Here is a 24,376-nt window from a genome sequence, read left to right on the forward strand (position 1 = left end):
TAGAAATATGGTGTTCATCTTCATAATCTTTAGAAAACAATTAATTCTTAATTTTATTTCTACAAAAACTAAACAAAAAATGCCTACCATCCATACAATTTGTACTTCTTTAAATTACTTTCTTCTTTCAAACCTACTTAAAGTCGTTACTAATAAAATTTAATGATAGAAAAAAATAATTAATAAATTATGATGCTTAATGTTCTGTGTCAAATAATCCCACTAAACTATTCACACTAAATTAAAATTTAATAAACATTAACAAATCATTTTCTAATAAAACCTAATCATTCCTACGGAGTTGAAATCTATACATTTTCAATAACCGAAAATGCTATATAAAACCTAATCATTCCTACGGAGTTGAAATCTATACATTTTCAATAACCGAAAATGCTACAAAATTAATGATGTTATTTTAACCTATAATGTCACTAAACTATTTACCTAAATTAAAATCTAACCGACATTGATAAACCCTTTGTAAATATAATTACAAACATGGACTATTTTGAGTTGGAATCACAAACATGTATTTTCTATTAAGAAAGACACTCGGATTCGTAAAATATTATGAAAGAAGTGAAGCTTAGGCGATATACACTTTAAAAAGGATGATCCAATCATTTTAAGTTGCATTAAAGAACAAATACCAATTTGGAATCTAAACCATTGGATGATGTCTGCTTATGAAGGAATTATACAGAGCAGTTTAGATTTGAAAAAAAACAATTATTTGTTGAACTATGAAAAAGATGGCATTGTTTAATATCGGGTTGTAATGATGATGAATGAAGTCCTTTATATATATCAGCGGGAAGGTCCTGACTGAGGCTTTATGCTTGATGGGAAGCTGGCTGAGGCTTTATGCTTGATGCGAAGCGTACATGTTGAAATGTGAGAATATCATAATAATAATAACGGATCCTTGCTCCTGTTAGGTTAGCCAGATTTGTACGATGAAAAGGCTTGTTGCTATTGGTCATAATATCGTAAAATATAGGGTTGCATAACTATCTACGATGCATTTATCATAATGTCACTTCTTCAATTATATAGGGATTCCAGTAGTCCACAGCTTTCTTTGAATGGTCCTTAAAAAGGCCATGATTTCAAAGTTTTTCCCAATGTAATTTGCTGGACTAATGTATATCTCATTGGAAAGCAACAAATAATATACCAGAAAAAATAATAACTATCACAATTTAAAAAAATAAAATCAAAACAATGTCATCCGAAGCAATAAAGTTGTTTGAATTATGAAGTTAAAGCTAGAGTTGCAAATAATTGATGAAATGAAAGAATAATCCATAAATAAAATAGAGAATGAATATTAAACTCCACTCTGAATCCGCGTAGATTTCCTGATATGACTTTGTGCATTTTAGTTGTATTCCATAAGTATCGATGAATAATCAATTATGTTTTCTTTCACAAGTATTTTAAAATTTAGAGCCTTCTTTTTAGGGAAATTAATCTATTCTCCAAACAGTGTGTTTTTTAAAAGAAAAATGGTCTATTTCATGTGAGAGTAATTATAGATATATAAAATGGAATTTGTACAATAATTCCACAATTTTAAATGTTAATATCAATTATAAATTCAAACACATAAATATATTTTTATTATTCTAGCCTTTTTAATATTTTACAGATTTTGAATATATAAAATAAAAATTAATTAATATGAAAAAGTAACTTTCTCCAACAAAATCAAATATAGAATGGATAATAATTTACGTATCACGTATAACTTTCACATGTATCTTCATTTTATCTCTAAGATACTCAACGTTTTCACTTCATCTCTAAGATACTCATCAACCTTCCCATTGCCGTCTAGGGAACGCATTCCTATCGTACACTTGAAATTTGCCATCTCCTCTTATATGGTGGTCGTTGTAGAGAGTAGATAATAAATTTTGTCTATAATTATTGTGATGAAGGAAAATGGGAAGGCAAACCACGGATATCTCTATCTCACCTTGTAGATACATAAGATGTTCGTGTTCTATATTCATAGATGTTCTTCCTCTGCATTAAATATCATAACAATAATTCACATTAAAATAAATAAACAAGTTTTTTATTTATTTTTTTTAATATAATAATAGGTAAAAAAATAATAAAATAATAAAAATTTATTAGTTATTTATAATGTTATTTATTTTGTCTCTTTGAGTAGTTCAAGTAGCAATGCAGGACACTAAAATAAGAGAATACCAAACTTACAAAAAAAATACACATCTTTAATCACATTCTCCTATATATAAATTTATCTTTATAATATTTTACATATAATGTGATTTTCTCCTACTATCATTTTATTCTTCGTATAAACTTATAGAACCTTATAAATAAAGATTCACATTTATAGCTCATATTATGGTAGGAGCCTTAATATGGATGCAAGCCTTTCCAACAGAATTATGTTACTATTAGTTGTTGATCTTATTCCATCATGATTCTAGTCGTTATGGTTATTGACATTACTGATTCAACCTAATGGTATGTTTCCCTCTTCTTTGCTCCTTTTATTGGACTTACTTCCACCATCCTTTCTCTTTCCGTTTTAAATAGATTATTGTACAGTAAAAATATCGAAAATAATTATGTTGAAAACAGAAAAATGCTTCTAAACTACTGTAAATCAATTTCCCTCTGCATTTTTCCCATCCGATGAAAATGGGAAAGCTAGAGTTGTGCGATGTAAATGTTATGGAGTCTAAACAAAGACGGGAATAAATGGGCCGTACAAACTAGTAAGCTTATTTGGGCAGCAACAAACTAGTATTTTAAAGCGCATGACCTTTCTATAGGAAATGTTTAGTTTTTTTGGAATGAAATATATTTTGGTAGGTAATACCATCAGTAATATATACTAAGTACAACAAAAATAATGAAAATAGTTGATACATACATATTTGTTTAATGGGCTTCATTTCGGAAGGCTTATGTTTTTTGGTTTTTTATTTATGAATATTTAATTTATTTTATGCAAATTTTTCCAAAAAAAAAAGAAATTAATCACTATTTTATCAAAATTTTAATGTAATTTTATGTTAATCGTCTTTTATATTGAAATCGAGAAAAATTAAGCAGAATCATTACAAATCCAACAAAATTGTGATATATCCTATGTGCCATGAGGAGGGATGATGAATTACTCATGGAATTGCCCTTACATGCACCTAGAACTTGGAATTGGACTTATGACTATACATGCACTTAGAACTTGGATATGGGCTTATACTAAGTTAAAGGGAGTAAATTTAAATCTTCTCACCCCTTTTATCGTCATGGCATCTGTAACAATCTATTTGCACAACCTTATATTACCTCATTGATTCATCATGGCATTTGTTAAACCAACTTGAACTGATTTGTTAAACCAACTTGAACTCCTTGACCAACATATTCACACAATTTTTTTTTATTGTTACCTTATATTACCTCTTTGACTGATCATGGAATTTGTTAAACCAACTCGAACTCTTTGACGAACCTATTCACACAACTTTTTTATTGTTATGATTTCATGGGTTTTTTGGTGGGTTAACATTTAAAATATTTTGGTAAAAATGGAAATTTTTTAATATCTTAATAAATTTAAATAGCAACAAAATTAAAGCTTTCATAGTGCGACTGCTTGGCCAATGAAGACATTGTTAAGTTATTTGTGCCATTGTGCATGTCACAGGTTCAAACCTTGTCTTACCCATGCATTGTGCTTAGAGGTGGTGCAGGTGCACCTTGAGGTTATAGTGGCAATTGTCAAAGATTGTCTCAATCTCATGCAAATATGAGAAATGACATATTACCAACTACACCAGTCAAACAAGAAAAAGAAAACAGGCAACAAAATTAAAATAAACCAAATCAAATTTATTTTCTAAAAAATCTTGTTTAAAACATCTGTATCTTAAAAATATCTATATAACATAAATCCCTATTTATTAAAAAAACAATCCTATATTGATTAAAAATGTGCCCACAACAACTTCAAAACTCCCATGTACCATATTTTTCATGTAAATGTAGACACTACAAACTAATGGTGTCATAAAGATCCCTTTCATAAGCCTTTCTCAAAAATTTACATTATTCATATATCTATATAAAAACTCTAAAAGAAGCGAGTGTGTTTTAATCAAATGATGAGTCCCTTAATTTATAAATAACTTAGGACCTTTTATGAATTCCAAAAAAAGGCTATATAGCCTATTTTAATTAAATGATGAATTTATTGGTTTATAAATCTATCTTAATAAGATAATTGAATATGAAAATCTTCTTCACTTATAATGTTTTCCATACACCTACCATAAATAAAAATTACAATTTATTTGTTACATTATAAATGTTTTTTATTTTTTAACTCTTTGAAATTATGGTAATTTAATAATGGTTTCTAAACTATTTTTAATATTATAATAAAAATTTAAAATTAAATATTATATTATTATTATTATTTAATAGGCTAAATTTAATACTAATAAATGTTAACAAACATCATCACTAAAATAAATTAACATAAATAATTAATAAAACAATTTTCGCACACAACATAAATTTAAATTTAAAGGTCACTCCATCATTAAAATAAATTTTCATCAAAAATCAGTAATTTCAAATGGACCATAAATTTAAAGATATTTTCTAAGGTATTATTCGTGTATCAACTTAATTTCATGCTCATGATTATGTATATGATGTGCCTTTCATATTTTCGGGAAGCTATAAAACAATCATACACCCACTATGAAGATCTTAGCTTGCTTTATCATAATGTTCAACCCTAAGATTATTCGATCAATCAAGGCTCGTAGCTATAGAAAAATTATTAGGTGAATGCTCCCTTACAATGACCCTATGTGGATGTATATGTGGATGTATTATTCGACTAATCAAGGCTCAAAGCTATAGAAAAATCATTAGCTAAATGCTCTTTTACATCGATCTTAGATGGATATATTTTTGCCTTTGACCTATATTTTGATTAGCACAATTAGTATTAATGTGATACTAATATTAATATAAATGTAACTAATATAAGTTAAAAAATTTATTTGTATCTATCATTAATAAATATATCATTTGCATCTATCAAAATAACACTATTACAATAAAAATATTATTATTATCATTATAACTAATAATAATTATTTGTTTATAATAATTATTATTTAATATTATATGTTATTTATGATTATTTAATTTGAAATTATGTAATATAAATAGAGACCCTAGGAATATAAACCTTTAAATTAATAAATTGTAGAGATTGATATTATAAACCCAAGAGGTTAATACTAAAACCCTAAAAGATTATAAACTTAAGGGAATAATATTAAGCTTAGGGATGATAAACTCAAGAGAATGTTACTAAAAACTCTAGTGTTTTTATTAAGATTTATAGTATTAATCTTTTGGGTTTACTATTCTTTTGTAGAGATTGATATTATAAACCCAAGAAGTTAATACTAAAACCCTAAAGGATTATAAACTCAAGGGAATAATATTAACCTTAATCAAGAGAATGTTACTAAAAACTCTAGAGTTTTTATTAGGGTTTATAGTATTAATCTTTTGGGTTTATTATTCTTTTGGATTTATAATATCAATTTATTTGATATATTAATTTAAGTGTTCATATTTCTAAAATATAATAATATTAATAAATTTATAATATTAATCCCTTAAATGGAATATAAATCATGATTAACCAAAATTTTATATAACTTGGATTTATGATATTAGTTCATATTAAATTTAATATTATTAAACCGAGAAAAATAATATTATTAACCATTATTTTGTAATATTGAGTGGTCGGTTCTCTCCTCTCCGTTACAAAAATATTTTTTGAAAAGCCGGAGTAAAAAGGAATTAATAAATATTTGAAACACACGTAACCAGTTTCATCTTGCATCAGTCCGTTTCATTTTCCATGACCACGATAGGGTATGAACCTTTTCATTGACAGCACACTGGGGATACTAAACAAACGTTTCATTGATAGCATGTTAGGGGATCCTAAACAAATGATTGAAGTTTTTGGCGTCTGGTTTCTGTGCCCTTAGAGGGTCCAGTTTGGCATGCAAGGCTCTCGAAGGTCTGGATTGCATGTATTTACCTTGTGCTTCTGTTTGTATTGGTAGATGACATTGAACCTGTTTGATCATAGAAAATCCAAGGAGCGTCATAAGGGTCATGAATGTAAGAACGAGCTATAACTGTGAAGATCGGTATTGGTTCAATCCATTTGAATTCTTAGCGCCTTAGACTCCTCGGAGCCGCTGCCAAATCAGAAACACAGTGGGGTTGTCTATGTAAGTTTATTCTACCACGAGTTCAGAAATACCAGGGTGGTAAAGGTTATAACTTCAGTATTTTAATTACGTTTTGCAAAAATTCAATATTTTAATTACGTTTTTCCAAATTACGTAAATGTACGTACTGTTCGAATTTATCATTTGACAAACTGAACGCCGCTAAATAAATTATATACCAAAAATTAGGTCAGATTTGCAATGAAGAGAAAATGTACTGAAGATTCAACATTGAAAAAGGAATTTTGTTGGTAAACGATTCGTTAACATATTATTGCAACAATTTTTATGAAGTTTTTTATGCTTTTCGTATAATTATTATATAAGTTGTGTGAAATGAAATATATGTTTTTTAATATGTATTTTAAATTTATAATATATTTTGTTTAACTGAAAATGCTTTCTGAACTTTATGGCCATGGACCAGTCCCCGCTTCTGCAGAGACCACGGATCGAACCTCTGAAACTTAACGGGCTCTGCACATTGAGCCAGACAGCTGCCATAAAGGACATTCCGAACAATGTGGAACCATTGTTGCTCTTCAAAGGCCTTACTGAGCAATCTGCGGGTAACCATTGATACAGATACACGAATGCAACATTACAAAATAAGAAAAAAAACTGAGAGCACAGGAGGCTTTATATGAGGCAATGCCTCGCTATAAGCCATCGCTGAAGGAATTAAGGAAAATGTCTCTGCAATTAGGTATATAATCTTTTTTCTTATATATATAATAGGATTAAATTTACAATTTATTGTTTTTTTATGAAAATTCCTTAGGTATCTTATTTTGAAAAGAAAAACAAAACCTATCACCTGTCATTCTTACAAATTTATCCTTTTGGATCATTTGCATATTCGTCATTAACTTTTAAGGATGGAGAAAATGGAGATATTTTTATTTTGAAAAAAGAAATCGAGAAAACAAAACTTTTCACCTGCCATTTTTACAATTTGTTTTTTTGTATCACTTGAATAGTCGTCATTAACTTTTAAGAGCCCATCAGGAAGAGAAGCAAGGAATGAATATTCGGTACAATTGTTGCGTTTACGATATCAAAAGTTTTTCTACTTAATTAATTCAAATTAACTTGATGGTGTGAAAAAAATGTATTTCATATTATTTTTTTGGGTTTAATATTATCCTCGTTTTTCTACTTAATTAATTCAAATTAACTTGATGGTGTGAAAAAAATGTATTTCATATTATTTTTTTGGATTTAATATTATCCTCTTGGGTTCATAATCCCTTGGGTTTTAGTGTTATTGCCTTGGGGTTATTATTCTTTTGGATTTATAATGTTAATCCCTTGGGTTTATAATATCAATCATGGTCAATCATGGTTAAACATAGCAAGTCATGGTCAATCATGGTTAAACATAGCAAGTCATGGTCAACCATGGTCGAAGATTGCATGATGACAAAATTTGTCTCCATATGAAAATCATGGATAATCATGGACAATCATGGTCAACCATGGTAAGCCATGGTTGATCATGGTCAACCATGTTTTATAGAGTGAAATATCGTCAACCATGGATGAATGTCTTATTGTGACAAAGATTGTCTTGATATAAAAATCAATAATGGTCAACCATGTTTTATAGAGTGAAATATCGTCAACCATGGATGAATGTCAAAGATTGTATCGATATAAAAACAATAATGGTCAACCATGGTCCAACATCGCAGTGTGACAAAAATTATCTCGATATGAAAATCAAATAGGGTCTCCATCATCGAACGTCATATTGTGACAAAGACTGTCACAATATGAAAATCAAACATGGTCAATGATGGTATAACGTCACATTGTGACAAATATTGTCGTGATATGTAAATCAACGATGGTCAACTATGGTCTAAGGTTGCATTGTGATAGATTGTCTCGATATGTAAATCAACCATGGTCAACCATGATATAACGTCACATTGTGATAAGAATTGTCTTAATATGAAAATAAACAATGGTCAACCATGTGTTTATAATATTTATCTTTGGGTTTATATGCCTTGGGTTTTTAATATTTGTCCCTTGGGTTTAATATTATTCCCTTTGGTTCATAATCCCTTTCAATCTTAGTATTAATCCCTTGGGTTTATAATATTGATTCCTTGTGTTTATTACTCCCTTGGGTTTATAATATCATTCATGGTTAATCATGTTCAATTATGGTCAACCATGGTCGAACATTGCATTGCAACAAATATTGTCTCAATATGAAAATCAACAATTGTCCAACATTGCATTGTGACAAAGATATTCTGAATATGAAAATCAACCATGGTCAACCATGGTCTAATGTCACATTGTGACAAAGGTTGTCTCAATATGAAACTCAACCATGTTCAACCATGGTCTAATGTCACATGCTTACAAAGATTGTCTCGATATGTAAATCAACCATGGTCTCACATCACATTGTGATAAAAATTGTCTCAATATGAAAGTCAAGCATGCTCAACCATGTCTTTATAATATTTATCTTAGGGTTTATAATATTTGTCCCTTGTTAAATATTATCCCCTTGGGTTCATAATCCATTCGGGTTTTAGTATTAATCCCTTAAGTTTATAATACCAATCATTGCCAATCATGGCCAATCGTAGCCAGCTATGGTTAACGATTGCATCCATATTGCATTATCACATATCGCATTATGAAAAAAGTTGTATCCATGTGACAATCATGGACATTCATGGTCAACCATGATCAACCATGGTTGATCATTGTCAACCATGTTTTATAAAATGAAACATGGTCAACCTTGGTAAATCTTTGTCAACTGTGGTTTGAATGTCCCGTTGTGACAGCGATTGTCTCGATATGAATATCAACCATGGTCTGACGTGCATTGCGACAAAGATTTTCTCGATATGTAAATCAACCATGGTCTCGATTGCCGCATTGTGACAAAAATTGTCATGATATGAAAATCAACCAAGGTTTCCAACGTGGAAAGTCACATTATGATAAATATTGTCTCGATATGAAAATAAATCATTGTCAACCATGGTCTAACATCACATTATGAAAAAGATTGTCTTGACATGTAAATCAACCATGGTCATCCATGGTCCAACATCTCATTGTGACAAATATTGTCTCGATATGAAAATCAACTATGGGCTAATGTCGCATTATGACAAAGATTGTCTCGATATATAAATCAACCATGGTGAACCATGGTATAATGTCAAAGTGTGATAAGAATTGTCTCAATATGAAAATCAAACATGGTCAACCATGTGTTTATAATATTTATCTTGTGGTTTATATGCCTTTGGTTTTTAATATTTGTCCCTTAGGTTTAATATTATTCCCTTTGGTTCATAATACCCTTGGGTTTTAGTACTAATCCCTTGGGTTTATTATTACTTCAGGTTTATAATATCAATCATGGGTAATCATGGTCAATCATAGCCAACCATGGTCAAATGTCGGATTCTGAGAAAAATTGTCTCCATATGAAAATCAAGGACAATCATGCAAAATCACGGTCAACCATGGTCAGACATCGCATAGTGAAAAAGATTGTCTCGATATGAAAATCAACCATGGTCCAATGTCAATTGTGACAAAGATGGTCTCAATATGTAAATAAACCATGATCAACAATGGTCCAATGTCGCATTATGATAAGGATGATCTTAATATGGAAATAAACCATGTTCAAGCATGTTTATTTTAGTGTTTATAATATATATCTTACGGCTTATATACCTTGGGATTATAATATTTGTCCCTTGCATTTAACATTATTCCCTTGAGTTCATAATCCCTTGGGTTTTAGTATTAATCCCTTCGGTTTATTATTCCCTTGGGTTTATAATATCACTCCCTTGGGTTTATTATTCCCTTTGGTTTATAATATTAATCATGGTCAACCATAGTTCAACGTCACATTGTGACAAAGATTGTCTCAATATGAAAATCAATCATGGTCAATCATGGTCAACCATGGTCCAATGAAACATTGTGACAAGGATTGTCTCAATATGGAAATTAACCATGCTCAACCATGCTAAACCATGTTTATTTTCATATTTATAGTATTTAGGGTTTATATGCCTTAGGTTTATAATTTCTATCCCTTGGGTTTATAATATCAATCCCTTGGGTTTATTGATGTAGGGTTCATATTCTTAGGGTTTAATTTAATTCCCTTAGGTCTATATTCCTTTGAGTTTTTAGTATTGATCCCTAGAGTTTATTATTCCCTTTAGTCTATAATATTAACCATGGTCAACCATGAGCAACCATGTTCAACCATTGTCTACCATGTTTTAATATTAATCCCTAGGGTTTACTAATCTAAGGGTTCATATACCTAAGTTTAATTTTATTCCCTTAGGTTTATAGCGATTTGGGTTTTTAGGATTGATTCTCGGGGTTTATTATTCCCTTTGGTTTATAATATAAACCATGGTCAAATATGGTCAACCATGGTCAACAATGCTTTAATATTTATCCCATTGTCTCAAAATGAAAATCAACCATTGTCAACCATGCTCAACCATGTTTATTTTAGGTTTTATAATATTTTTCTTAATGGTTTATATATGTTGGGTTTATAATATTAATCCCTAGGGTTTAATATTATTCCCTTGGGTTTTTAGTATTAATCCCTTGCGTTATTATCCCTTGGCTTAATATTATTTCCTTTTGTTCATAATCTCTTGGGGTTTTAGTATTAAACATTAGGAATATGAACCTTTATGTTAGTAAACCAAAGAGATTGATATTATAAACCCAAGGGTTATTACTAAAACCCCAAGGTATATAAACCCTTGGTTGACCATGATTTATATTGAACTTAAGGGATTAATATTATAAACCTATAAAAAATATTATACCCTAGCAATATGAACACTTCAATAAGTATACCTAAGGGATTGATATTATAAAACCAAGGGAATAATAGACCCAAGGGATTAGTACTATAAACCCAAGGGAATATAAACCCTAGGGCTTTTAGTAATAATTCCTTGGGTTTATTGTTCCTTGGTTTAATATTATTCCCTTGGGTTTATATTCTCTTGGGGTTTTAGTATTGACCCCTCGGATTTATTACTCTCTTGGGTTTATAATATCAATCCCTAGGGTTTCTTAATCTAAGGGTTCTTGTTCCTAGTGTTCATATTTATATTACGTAATTTTAAATTAAATAATAATAAATAACATTTAATAATAAATAATACTTATTGTAAAGAAATAATTATTACTAACTATAATGATAATAATAATATTTTTATTGCAATAATGTTTTTTGGTAAATACAAATGGTATATTTATTAAGAGTAGATACAAATAAAACTTTCATTTACATCAACCACATTAATATTTTTAGTATGGTTATACTAATATACTTAGTATAAAAATCTTAACTTGCTTTATCATAAGGTTCAATCCTAAAATTATTCGACCAATCAATCAAAATGAATGGATCAAGAAGGATTTGCGTGGGTCTTATGATGGGTGCTTAAAATTCAATACTGTAGTTTTTGTAGAAACATCCCTTTTATTCGCAATGGTATATAGAGTCACCAAGTAACATAGAAGTTGATCACATTGGTTATAATTAAGATTTTTGGCTCATGTTGTTTATACTTTTTAGTTGAAGATGTAGAAATTTGAATAGTATAACACTTATTCATAGAGATTATCTTGATTATACACTATTTACGGAATGCATGCATAATACATAACCTCCTCTACTGTTGATCATCAATTTGCGGAATTAAAAAACAATTGCATGCGCACATTGAAACATCAATCACACATATCAACACAGTATGTAATGGGGAAAGCATACAGCTAAAAACCCCCAACTATCTGTATATTATAATGATAGAGAACATGTAAAAATACATAGTACAATACTCCTCACAAGTACTCAGTACTATCTCCACATGCTACACACAAACTAGCTCAGATCTGAACAAGTCACGGGTTCAAATCTCCTCCACTGTTTGCCTGCCTCTACTGCGCAATCCAAGTTGAGAATAGATCAGATCCAAGTTCGAATTCCCTTGGCTTGTACTGTGCAATCCTCATTGGCAATCTCAATCAAATTTTTGTGCAAATCTCATGCACAACTAGTAGTAGTCACAACTGATAGTAGTCTCACCCTTTCACCCACCTCTAACACTTGTCTCCACTGAGTTGTCCATGCACTGAGTTAACTAATGTATTCTTTAGTTGATATATGAGTTAATAATTAGTGAATTAATTAATAATTAATTCACATCACTCATCGCTAGTGTATTTCATAGTTAGACTAAATACAACTAGTTCAACTAAGTCAAACTGAACACAACTCCATCAACTCCTCAATCAACTCCACCAAACTCAATCACGTGAGTTCTAACTGAAGTCCATCATGCAATAGCTCAACTAACCCATAGGAAAAGCGTATTTCCTTCTGGCAGTTGCATGTGCCACATCCGTAGCTCCAAAATGAAGTGTTGCAAGAGGATAAGATAATGTTTATAGTCCAAATATTATTAAGAGCTAATAATATTCGACTGTTCTATTTTTTGACTCGTAGTCTAAAAATAGACTCTGCCCATATGTCTAAAAATAGAGGTCCATCTATTTTTACCAACATGACCAATCATCCATAAATAGCATCCTACAACTCATAGACCATGATCCATATGTCTAAAAATAGACATAGTCTAAAAGTAGACTTTGCGCCAAAAATAGCCTGCAGGCCCACTTAGTGAAGGCGACTTCTTTTCACTAAGCTCCATCATCTTGTTGCATTTTCAACACTCCCTCTCAACAAGATATGGATTCTCTGCAACCCCTATCATGCCTCTGTGGTATTTGAATTTGCTCCTGGTGAGCGCCTTCGTCAAGATATCAGCATCCTGATCCTCTGTGGGAATGTATGAAAGTAACATTATTCTCCGCTGCACACAATCTCTGATATGATCGTACATGATGTCGATGTGCTTGGATCTATCATGAAATACTGGATTAGCTGAGAGTTTAATGCAACTCTGGTTATCACAATAAATCACAGTAGGCTCCAAGTGTGACCTGAACAACCTGACCATGATCTTCCTCATCCATATAGCCTCGCATACAGCCAAAATTGCTGCCATATACTCGGCCTCTGCTGAACTGAGTGCCATGGATCTCTGCTTCCTGCTATGCCAAGAAACTGTTGTCGACCCGATACTAAAGATCCCTCTAGATGTGCTCTTTCTATCCATTGGGCTCCCTGCCCAATCTGCATCTGTGAAGCCACATAGCTTCACCTCATCCTCCTGTCTGTACCACAATCCATATCCCGATGTGCCTCTGAGATAATGCAATACATGCTTGCCTACCTTCCAAAAGAGCTTGGTTGGCTTAACCATAGCTTGTGAAAACTGGTTAACAGCATAGCATATATCGGGTCGTGTATTGACTAGATACATAAGTGACCCCACCAACTGTCGATAAATAGTGGCATCCACTACCTCCGCTGAAGTGGCATCCTCCTTCCTCCAACCTCTAGGAAGAGGAGTATCAACAGGCTTGCAACCATGCATGTTGAACTTCTCCAGTATCTCCTAGGCATACTTACCCTGAGAAACAAATAGTCCATCACTGCGCTGCCAAATTTCCAATCCCAGGAAATAATGAAGGAGGCCCAAGTCCTTCATCTCAAACTCTCTAGCAAGATCCTCCTTGGATGAAAGTATCAACAGCTCATCTCCCGTCAAAATCAAATCATCTACATAAAGTATAATGATCAGCAACTTACCCTCCACCACAATCTGGTATAGGTTAGAATCCGCCTCATTCTTGGAGAATCCAAGTCTAGTGAAATAACGGTCTATCCTTGTGTACCAAGCACGAGGTGCTTGTTTCAACCCATACAGCGCTCTCTTGAGCCTGCACACATGTGACTCGCTGTTGAGGATCTCGAAACCTTCGAGCTACTCTATGTACACCTCCTCCTCAATGAATCCATTGAGGAATGCAGTCTTCACATCCATCTGATGGATGTGCCACCCCATCTGCACTGAGAGAGCAAGAATCGTCTGTATGGAAGAATACCTTGCGTCAGGTGTAAAGGTCTCCTCATAATCGATCCCCTCTATCTGTGAGAAGCCTCGGGCAAAAAATCTTGCATTATACTTCTCCACACTCCTGTCAGCTGCCTGTTTCACTTTGTAGATCCATCTCGAACCCACCACTGATTTCCCCTCTGGTCTTGGGATAATCTTCCATGCACTATTTTTGACAATCGAATCATACTCTTCCACCATGGCATCTACCCATGCGGAATCCTCCACAGCTTCCTCGAAAGAGAATGGCTCAGTCATGACACATTTTCTCACAAGAGCCATGTATCCAGTGTACCGAACAGGTGACTATCTCTATCTACGCTATGTTGTAGGTGGTCCTACAACCTTCTCTGCATCTTGAGCCAGTCGCTCAGCTTTTGTAGTGCGCTTTTGCCCTCTGATGGTTGACGCTACATGAGTGGTCTTTTCCACTCCATGAACTTCATCTTATGGCTGATCCACATCTTGAAGCTCATCCTTAGGAACTAATAGCTCCTCATCTGCATGGAAGTGTTGCTCCCTCTCAAGCGAACACTTCATGGCTTTCTCCCCTTGAAATTTGATATCCCTTCACACAATAGTCTTGCGACTGTCTGGCAAATACACACGATAGTTTGGGGGCATATTAGTGTACCCCACAAATATCCCAACCTCTGCGGTCGGCTCCAGCTTCTTCCTGGCATCCTTCATCACATGCATGTAAACAGGAGAACCAGAAATCCTCAAATGGGAAATATCAGGCCTCTTACCAGAATAAGCCTCCTCGAGTGTACTCATGCCAAGTATCTTGTGAGGACAATGGTTCTGCACATATACTGTAGTATTACATGCCTCCACCCATAAGTGAAGGGTTAGGCCCTGATCATGCAACATCGCCCATGCAGCACCCATGATCATTCTGTTCTTCCGGTCAGTAATCCCGTTCTGCAGTGGGTTATGGGGAGCTATGAGCTCTCTTCGAATCCCTTCTGCGCTGCAGAAGTCCTTGAACTCGCCAGAGATGAATTCACCACCATTGCCGCTCCTAAGAGCCTTCACCTTCTTCCCCGATTCCTTCTCGACCAGTGCTTTGAACTCACATAACTTTGAGTTTGTCTCACTCTTCTTCTGCATGAAGAAGATCCAAAACTTTCGAGAGAAATCATCAACAAAGATCACATAGTACTTGTGCTTTGTTGTCGAAGCTACTGAGAAAGGTACACACACGTCTGTGTGAATTTTGTCAAGGATCGTTGTGGCACGACTATCCTTCTCGTGAAAGGTGGCTTTCACAAATTTTCCCAAAGTACACCCCTTGCACTGATCTGACTGCACAAGAGTGCCTTTAGGAAGCCCAGTAGAAATTTGCTGCAGTATCTTCAAGGTTCCATGCTAAAGGTGGCCCAATCTCTGGTGCCACAGCTCGCCATCATCCTGGCTCACCAATCCTTCTACCTTGCATGCCATTGTTGCGCAGCCATCTACATGCAATTGATAAAGGTTCTTGACTGGAGCCCCTATCTTGCAGGTTTCTCCAGTTGTCTTACTGCGCAAGAAAGCCTTTCCCTCGCTGAAGACAACATCATATCCATTGTCTTCTAACATCGCCACAAAGATAAGATTCTTCTTCAATCTTGGAACATGCATCACTTCCTTCAATATGAAGGGTTTACCAGACTCCCTCTCAAAGGAAATAGTACCGATATTGGTCGCACCGTATCTACCATCATCGCCCATCTCGATCTGCACTGCAAGATCTTTCTCATCCAGATCAGAAAACAAATCTCGATCTCCTGTCATGTGAAAAGACGCACCACTATCCAAAATCCATACCAATCCCATCACACTTGATACCAAGCATGTGATCAGTGAAGAATCTAGCTCAAAATGTGAGGCTAAGGCCTCTCCCGCTGCAGATCCAGCAGCGTGATTATTTTTCTTCTTCTATGAACAATTTGGGTCATAATGTCCATGCTAGTGACAGTGAAAGCACTTCACTTTGGACATGTCCGACTTCTTGCCTTTCGCACAAGAATGAGAAGCTTTCTTGTTCTTTCCCTTCTTTGCTTTGGCAGCCAAAGCGCAATTTTCTTCATCAGATGCCTTTGATGAAGATACGTCCCTGGTATTCTGCCTGATCTCCTCTTGCACAAGTTTCGACCAAAGTTTCTCCCATCCTAGCAATTTATCCCGACCATTGACAGAGTCCTGATAGGAATGCCAACTCTTTGGAAGACCAAGGAGAGCTAAGCTCACAAAATCCTCATCATCGATAGTCGCCCCCACACTTCCCAGCTCATCCCGGCATTGGGTGAACTTCGTGAGATACTTGGGCATACTGTCTCCTTTCTCACACTTAATGTTTCTGAGTTTATCCTTGAGCACCAACTTCCTTTTCTCGCTCTTGCTTTGGAATAAATCTGTCAACACTTTCCACATCAAGTATGGAGAAGCCTTTCCATGTAGGCTGGATATAATGTGATCCTTCACGCCCTCCAACAGAATCCTTCGACACTTTTCTGTCTTCTTTTGCCAAGCCTCAACTTGAGCGGCAACAGTAGGCTTTGGGACCTCAGCCTCTATGAAATCCTTCAACCCATTGTCATCTAAGACCACCTCCATCCTATCTTTCCATGCAATATAATTCGAGCTGCCTTCAAGGGCATACTACAGTCGCAATCTGTTGAAAGACATTTCAACTTCGACACCAAGAAAACATTGCTGCAAATTCGAATTCCACCAGCTCAAAACTCAACCGCTTCTAATCTAAAATTCGTGAGAAAAAAGTATTTCTCGTACAGAGATTTACTGTATGGGAATTTACCGGATATCTCACCTTCCAAAAGAAGGATGAATCCAGAGGCTACCTAGCCCGATTACAGACTTTGCTTGAAGAAATAAAAATGTAATCACTTTCTCAATAATAGATCTGATGATCAACTTCGCTCCGATACCATGTAGAAATTTCAATAATATAACACTTATTCACAGAGATTATCCTGATTATACACTATTTGTGGAATGAATGCATAACACATAACCTCCTCTACTGTTGATCATCAATTTGCGGAATTAAAAAACAATCACATGTTCACATTGAAACATCAAACACACATATCAACATAGTATGTAATGGGGAGCGCATACAGCTGAAAACCCCCAACTATCTGTATATTATAATGATAGAGAACATGTAACAATACATAGTACAATACTCCTCACAAGTACTCAGTACTATCTCCACATGCTACACACAAACTAGCTCAGATCTGAACAAGTCACGGGTTCAAATCTCCTCCACTGTTTGCCTGCCTCTACTGCGAAATCCAAGTTGAGAATAGATCAGATCCAAGTTCGAATTCCCTTGGCTTGTACTGCGCAATCCTCATTGTCAATCTCAATCAATTGTTGTTCAAATCTCATGCACAGCTATAGTCACAACTGATAGTAGTCTCACCCTTTCACCCACCTCTAACACTTGTCTCCACTGAACTCTCCATGCACTAAGTTAACTGATGTATTCTTTAGTTGATTTATGAGTTAATAATTAGTTAATTACGCCGTAAGGCGTTTCCCTCTGAGATCGATCCCCCATTTTGCCTACGTGTCCTCCTCTGACGCCGTACGATGAAATGTTAGACGATTACAAACACCAGAACCGTCGATCAAAAATGTCACTGAGACGGTCGGGGTAATGAAGAGCGCGGAGTGCCAATCGCCATTCCACATACCGATATTTCTTCCTCTGTTACTCCGGTTTATTGTGTAAATAATATATTCTTCCACATTCTGCGCTGAAAATGGTGTCAAACGACAAGGCCTCCGTCACGAAGGAGCTCAACGATAAGCACAGAAAGGTAAAGCTTCAAGGTCTCATGTTTTTTCTTTGAATAGTTCCGAAAATGTAGTGTGGATTTTGATTTATCTGTAAATGGGCCGAAAGCCCTGGAATTTGCCATCTTATGAAGGATTAATCGGCTGGGTTTATTAGAAATCAAGTATTTTATTGTCGCCGACCGTAATTTTGAACGGTCTTTGTCGAATTTCGATAATTTAGGCCATAGATCTTCTCTTAGATTCCCGGTCTCGACGATCCTGGGCTCGAATTCTTCTTTTTTGGGAGGATTTCTGTTATCTAGGGCCTGAAATTGTGTTGTTAGGGTTTCTTCTCATTTAGGTTTGTTTCTGTCGATACGCGCACTTCCACGGAGATTGCTTTTGTGCCAAAGTAATCCGAATAATATTTCATTGGAATATTAGGTGGTCGTCGTCATCTTTTTAATTGTTGGTTTTGGGGTATGCATTTCCGCCATCAGTTGTCCCTTTGATCACCCGCGTGATCCGTCTCTCTTATGACTTTCTTCTTCGTTAGTTGGACGAGGATCAATTTAAGTCATAAACTTAATTTCAAGTGTAACCGTGGTTGGGAAATTGACAACTTTTGACTGGAAAATTTGTTGGTCAAAATGTTGAGTTTATCGGAACGATTTCATGGCAAAAAATGTCGCTGGAGAGCGGGTTAGGTATACATCTCAGAAGCTGTGCCCTGACAGGATTTTTACACATTTTGGAATCTGATTCCTTTGGACAAAGCATGAAGAATTGTAAAGTTCCATTTTAAAGAAACACTTCAGGTCATTCTTTTTTCTTTCAATGGAATCAATCAATTTTTATTTGCTAAGCGAAACAATTTTGTTCTGTTTTCATACGATTTTAAGGCAATTTCAATTCTTGTTCTTGGCAACTGTTTTAAGGCAATTTCAATTCTTGTTCTTGGCTCTTGACAAATACTTATACCTCTGGATTTTGAGTAGACCATACTCTTCAGATCATAAAAAAAAATACTTTTAACAAATACTTATGCTTCTGGATCTGGAGTGACTTACGTATTTAGAAAAATAAACTCTTAACTCATATTAACCAATCAGAAGCAAAATCAAAACCTATTCTGGGCGTACTCGAGTTTAGGGAATCCGTGGAATAACATTTATATGTGTTTATTTATGAAATTTTAGAAACACATACTTCAGCCATTTCTGGCTTGTGGCATACCATACAACATCCATTTTTCTTTACAGTATGAAGCTTGATCGCCCTTCTCATAGCATAAACATCCATACATCATACTTCAGAAATCAGAAAGATTTATTTTTTGGAAATATGAATAATATTAGTTATCACTTGTGTTATTTGGGAATGTAGGTGAAATAATCACTATATACCAAGAAAACCATACCATTTTGAATTATCTGCTGTGATAAATGGTTGATAATGGTGTGTAAGAAGCTGAGTTTTAACTCTGCTGATGATTTACAGTAAGGAGTTAGGCTTTAACTCTTGACAAATACTCATACCTCTGGATGTTGAGTAGACCATACTCTTCAGATCATAAAAAAAATACTTTTAACAAATACTTATGCTTCTGGATCTGGAGTGACTTACGTATTTAGAAAAATAAACTCTTAACTCATATTAACCAATCAGAAGCAAAATCAAAACCTATTCTGGGCGTACTCGAGTTTAGGGAATTCGTGGAATAACATTTATATGTGTTTATTTTTGAAATTTTAGAAACACATACTTCAGCCATTTCTGGCTTGTGGCATACCATACAACATCCATTTTTCTTTACACTATGAAGCTTGATCGCCCTTCTCATAGCATAAACATCCATACATCATACTTCAGAAATTAGAAAGATTTATTTTTTGGAAATATGAATAATATTAGTTATCACTTGTGTTATTTGGGAATGTAGGTGAAATTATCACTATATACCAAGAAAACCATACCATTTTGAATTATCTGCTGTGATAAATGGTTGATAATGGTGTGTAAGAAGCTGAGTTTTAACTCTGCTGATGATTTACAGTAAGGAGTTAGGCTTTAACTCTTGACAAATACTTATACCTTTGGGTTAGGCTTTAACTCTTCACAAATACTTATACCTCTGGATGTTGAGTAGACCATACTCTTCAGATCATAAAAAAAAAATACTTTTAACAAATACTTATGCTTCTGGATCTGGAGTGACTTACGTATTTAGAAAAATAAACTCTTAACTCATATTAACCAATCAGAAGCAAAATCAAAACCTATTCTGGGCGTACTCGAGTTTAGGGAATTCGTGGAATAACATTTATATGTGTTTATTTTTGAAATTTTAGAAACACATACTTCAGCCATTTCTGGCTTGTGGCATACCATACAACATCCATTTTTCTTTACAGTATGCAGGTCATTTCAAAAGTGTCTATTGCAGGAGTTGCTATTAAATCTATTGTGTTTCCTTGCAGATTTTATTAGATGACAGTCACTGGAATATAGCCACAGGAAAGCGTGTAGGCCTGCAAACTGTATTGGTAAGACTATATCTTTCTAAATGGGATATGAGGTTTTTGTAAGATCGTTTAATTGGTCCAATCTTCTCCAAATTCAATATTGGTGTTCACTGTCATCATCAGGTGTGAACTTCAGTCCGAACAAAGGAATCATGTTTTTCCCTTGAAAGTATTCACAACAACATTAGAGAAGCCCTGCCTGAGATATGGGAAGAAAAAGATGTAGAGAGCACCAAAAATGTTGTGCGTTCAAGACTAGCAAGTGCAACTATTGAAACTGATGTCACTGCATAATCCATACCCTCATTGAATAAGGGAATGATCGACTCGACTAATCCCTTTGGAGCGTTTGTCTCTGGTTAGAGGAAACTCCAATTATCGGTAGTCTTTAAGTTTAAGATTAAACCAGACCCTGTGCTGAAGAACTTGTTATTAAGCACGCCTGAGAGGAAAATTGTAAGATCATATGGATCCCTTCAAATTCTTTATATGATGATAACACATGATGAAGTCGTAGTTTTATTTGGAAATATATAAACATACTTCTCAACCTTTTGTAACTTTGTTGTGTAAAACAGATATTTACAAACAATGAAAAAGTTCATGTTAAAGGTCCTTAACAAGCTAGGGTTGGATGATTACTTTGAAGGCATAATATGCTTTGAGACACTTAACCCTCCTTCAGAAATTACTGAAAGCAATAACGACTTGGATATGCCCACTCATAACTCTACAACCCGGAAGGCACCCATAATTTGTAAGCCCTCAAAAGAGGCCATGAAGCAGGCTCTTCACCTTGCAAATGTTGATCCACAAAGAACGGTATGGGACTAAATATTTTGATGGCCATTTTCTTTCAGCTATCCCTCTTTTCATGAAAATGAATTATATAATCCATTAGCAATCAATATAGGTCTAAATTAAGATTGACTCATCTAGGTAAAATAGAAATTTTATACCAAACCTCCCTTGGTATACAAATAAGGATAGCTAGCATCTGTGCTTTGGCCCAGTGTGAGGGCCCAGGGTTATCTATATGTTTTTTAAAATGGCCATCTTGGCTAAGATCTGCTTTCAACAATTACCACAGAGAGTGGATACACCATCGATTATGTTAAAGACAAATGGATTGAAATGAAATACAAAACAAGGAAGCTTGATCGCCCTTCTCATAGCTTAAACATCCATACATCATACTTCAGAAATCAGAAAGATTTATTTTTTGGAAATATGAATAATATTAGTTATCACTTGTGTTATTTGGGAATGTAGGTGAAATTATCACTATATACCAAGAAAACCATACCATTTTGAATTATCTGCTGTGATAAATGGTTGATAATGGTGTGTAAGAAGCTGAGTTTTAACTCTGCTGATGATTTACAGTAAGGAGTTAGGCTTTAACTCTTGACAAATACTTATACCTCTGGATGTTGAGTAGACCATACTCTTCAGATCATAAAAAAAAATACTTTTAACAAATACTTATGCTTCTGGATCTGGAGTGACTTACGTATTTAGAAAAATAAACTCTTAACTCATATTAACCAATCAAAAGCAAAATCAAAACCTATTCTGGGCGTACTCGAGTTTAGGGAATTCGTGGAATAACATTTATATGTGTTTATTTTTGAAATTTTAGAAACACATACTTCAGCCATTTCTGGCTTGTGGCATACCATACAACATCCATTTTTCTTTACAGTATGCAGGTCATTTCAAAAGCGTCTATTGCAGGAGTTGCTATTAAATCTATTGTGTTTCCTTGCAGATTTTATTTGATGACAGTCACTGGAATATAGCCACAGGAAAGCGTGTAGGCCTGCAAACTGTATTGGTAAGACTATATCTTTCTAAATGGGATCTGAGGCTTTTGTAAGATCGTTTAATTGGTCCAATCTTCTCAAAATTCAATATTGGTGTTCACTGTCATCATCAGGTGTGAACTTCAGTCCGAACAAAGGAATCATGTTTTTCCCTTGAAAGTATTCACAACAAAATTAGAGAAGCCCTGCCTGAGATATGGGAAGAAAAAGATGTAGAGAGCACCAAAAATGTTGTGCGTTCAAGACTAGCAAGTGCAACTATTGAAACTGTTGTCACTGCATAATCCATACCCTCATTGAATAAGGGAATGGTGGACTCGACTAATCCCTTTGGAGCGTTTGTCTCTGGTTAGAGGAAACTCCAATTATCGGTAGTCTTTAAGTTTAAGATTTAAGTTTAAGCTAAACAGTTTTTGATAAAAGAAAAATTACAATAAATTCCATTGATTTGACTTGCATTGTTTACGTTGTTTGGAATACCATATATTGCTTTTGGTAAAAAACAGTGTCTTTCTTCACCCACTGGAATCAAATATTTCTTATACAACTTTTTTCATGGAGGATTTCCATATGAGAATCTTAAACCAGACCCTGTGCTGAAGAACTTGTTATTAAGCATGCCTGAGAGGAAAATTGTAAGATCATATGCATCCCTTCAAATTCTTTATATGATGATAACACATGATGAAGTCGTAGTTTTATTTGGAAATATATAAACATACTTCTCAACCTTTTGTAACTTTGTTGTGTAAAACAGATATTTACAAACAATGAAAAAGTTCATGTTAAAGGTCCTTAACAAGCTAGGGTTGGATGATTACTTTGAAGGCATAATATGCTTTGAGACACTTAACCCTCCTTCAGAAATTACTGAAAGCAATAACGACTTGGATATGCCCACTCATAACTCTACAACCCGGAAGGCACCCATAATTTGTAAGCCCTCAAAAGAGGCCATGAAGCAGGCTCTTCACCTTGCAAATGTTGATCCACAAAGAACGGTATGGGACTAAATATTTTGATGGCCATTTTCTTTCAGCTATCCCTCTTTTCATGAAAATGAATTATATAATCCATTAGCAATCAATATAGGTCTAAATTAAGATTGACTCATCTAGGTAAAATAGAAATTTTATACCAAATCTCCCTTGGTACACAAATAAGGATAGCTAGCATCTGTGCTTTGGCCCAGTGTGAGGGCCCAGGGGTATCTATACGTTTTTTAAAATGGCCATCTTGGCTAAGATCTGATTTCAACAATTACCACAGAGAGTGGATACACCATCGCTTATGTTAAAGACAAATGGATTGAAATGAAATACAAAACAAGGAAGCTTGATCGCCCTAGGAAGCTTGAAATACAAAACAAGGAAGCTTGAAATGAAATACAAAACAAGGAAAGCCCCAGGTGTGATTACTTGTTAACATGTCTGAAGAAGTTCTATCTACAAGAATTTTAATTTGCGGCAATGGCCTGATATTAACCAAATGTATATTGATAACCGTTAACATTGAGGGAGCCCCATTGGCCTTAAGCTATACAGGCTGAGTTTATTTGGAACTGAAACTGCCCATAACGGGTTTATTCTATTATGCTTCTGTATAGATTCTGAGTTTTGTTTCTTGATTATTGAATATACTTAAATAGGATTTCATCCTTTAAATTATCACAGTTGAAAGGCACTTTGTCTATGGTTTATGCTATGCTCATAAGGAAAAATTAGTCTTCCATTTCTCTTGATTTAATGTAGTATAACTATCTTGTTTCTGAAATTTTCACCTTTTAATAAACATAACTCTGCTATTTTTCCTTCCAGTCACCGAGGGCA

At 34.2% G+C, this 24,376-nt stretch overlaps 1 long non-coding RNA gene across 3 annotated transcripts; it reads left to right on the forward strand.

The window, feature by feature from the left end:
• Positions 1–18,001: 18,001 nt before the first annotated feature.
• LOC149241772 (uncharacterized) lies at positions 18,002–22,999 on the forward strand. Of its 3 annotated transcripts, XR_016245653.1 has the most exons (4): positions 18,002–18,237; positions 20,677–20,742; positions 22,493–22,558; positions 22,661–22,999. It is a non-coding gene; the product is annotated as an uncharacterized LOC149241772 (long non-coding RNA). The 3 variants fall into 3 exon arrangements; XR_016245652.1 differs by having other exon boundaries at positions 22,493–22,999; XR_016245654.1 differs by lacking the exon at positions 20,677–20,742 and having other exon boundaries at positions 22,493–22,999.
• Positions 23,000–24,376: the final 1,377 nt, after the last annotated feature.

This window comes from Pinus tabuliformis, chromosome 8 (assembly GCF_031772625.1).
Source record: "Pinus tabuliformis cultivar Carrire ecotype Pingquan chromosome 8, CPIR1, whole genome shotgun sequence".
Taxonomy (NCBI): domain Eukaryota; kingdom Viridiplantae; phylum Streptophyta; class Pinopsida; order Pinales; family Pinaceae; genus Pinus; species Pinus tabuliformis.